Consider the following 1,796-nt stretch of genomic DNA (forward strand, 5'->3'; position numbering starts at 1 on the left):
GTTAGCCAGGATGGTCTCGATCTCCTGACCTCGTGACCCGCCCGTCTCGGCCTCCCAAAGTGCTGGGATTACAGGCTTGAGCCACCGTGCCCGGCTAACCTTGGTTTCAAAAAATCTTTTTTTTTTTTTTTGAGAGAGGGTCTTGTTTCATCACCCACGCTGGAATGCAGTGGTGTAATCTTGGTTTGCTGCAACCTCCGCCTCCCGGGCTCAACCAATCCTCCCGCCTCAACCTCCCGAGTAGCTGGGACTACAGGTACTTGCCACCGCACCTAGCTGAAAAAAATCATTTTCTAATAAAAGGAACCAATGGTCCCTGGGAAATTTGTAGATTCCAGGACTGAGGCATGGAAAGAACCATATCAATGTGGAACACCTTGCAGTGCCAGAAAATAAAAAATAAAAATAATAAATAAAGAGGTCACATTGAAAGGACATAGGAATCAATTAGAAGGGGCTCCCCGTGGCCAAATGTGTGATAATTTGAGTGAAAAAATAATGATAGCAATGAATATATAACCTACAGAAGAAATTATAACCTACAGAAGAAATTCCAGTCTATACTTATAGAAATAATTTAGTAAATAAATAAATGGGGAAGAAGAAAAATATCTTTCTAACAGTAAGATTCTAATCAGTAAGGCCGGGTGAGGTGGCTCACGCCTGTTAATACCAGCATTTTGGGAGGCCAAGGTGGGCAGATCACCTGAGATCAGGAGTTCGGGACCAGCCTGTCTAACATGGTGAAAATCCATCTCTACTAAAAATACAATCATTAGCCGGGCATGGTGGTACGTGCCTGTAATCCCAGCAACCTGGGAGGTTGAGGCAGGAGAATCGCTTGAACCCAGGAGGCAGAGGCTGCAGTGAGCCTAGATCGTGCCACTGCATTCCCAGGCTGGGCAACAAGAGCCAAACTCCATTTCACAAAAATAAATAAATAAATAAATAAATATATATATATAAACATATATATATTCTAATTAATAAACATAGAAGGGATGATGGAAACAAACCAAAAAACCCCACAATTTGACAAATAGCTGGTAACAACTTTTTCAGGCAAGCGTCACGATGGATAAGACTAATAATGAAAGTAGGATAAGAAACGGGATATTCACATAGGCTTAAAGTATTTCTTCACGAGACATGTATCAATTATAATGGGAAAAACAGTGACTTTGCAGCAGAGAAATCTGGCAATCACCATCTTAACCAAGTGGTAAAAATTAAAACCACTCATAGTGTAACAAATTGACCTCGTGGGTCCCTGGCATGATGCACTCAGAAGGGTACATTGCTTTTGGAGTATTCTTGCCCCAAAGGCAGAATCTGAATTTAATCAACAGGAAATATCAGATAATCCCAAAGAGAGGAACATTCTATACTACAGATCTACAAAATAAATGGCCAATATAGTGAAACCCCATCTGTATTAAAAATACAAAAAATTGGCTGGGCGTGTCAAAGGAGTTACAAAAAGGAAAATGGAGACCAGACACGGTGGTTCACATCTCTAATCCCAGCACTTTGGAATGCTGAGGCAGGAGGATCACTTGAGGCCAGGAGTCCGGACCAGCCTGGCCAACATGGTGAAACCCTGTCTCTACTAAAATTATAAAAAGTCAGCTGGGTGTGGGGGCACATGCCTGTAATCTCAGCTTCTCAGGAGGCTGAGGCAGAAGAATCACTTGAGCTGGGGAGGTGGAAGTTGCAGTGAGCTATCACAGCACTGCACTCCAGCCTGGGTGACACAGCAGGACTCCATCTCAAAAAAAAAAAAAAAAAAAAAAAAA

General features: G+C 42.3%; 1 protein-coding gene across 5 annotated transcripts in view; it reads right to left on the reverse strand.

The window, feature by feature from the left end:
- ZNF565 (zinc finger protein 565) overlaps positions 1-1,796 on the reverse strand; it is a 36,602-nt gene that overhangs the window by 32,175 nt on the left and 2,631 nt on the right. Inside the window, exon 2 of one of the 5 annotated variants that reach the window (XM_011948771.1) lies at positions 100-276. The exons of the other annotated variants lie outside the window; for them this stretch is intronic. The gene's annotated coding sequence lies outside the window, so the exon portion shown is untranslated. The remainder of the gene's footprint in view (positions 1-99; positions 277-1,796) is intronic. 5 annotated transcript variants of the gene reach the window in all.

Source organism: Colobus angolensis, unplaced genomic scaffold (assembly GCF_000951035.1).
Source record: "Colobus angolensis palliatus isolate OR3802 unplaced genomic scaffold, Cang.pa_1.0 Scaffold107, whole genome shotgun sequence".
NCBI lineage: Eukaryota > Metazoa > Chordata > Mammalia > Primates > Cercopithecidae > Colobus > Colobus angolensis.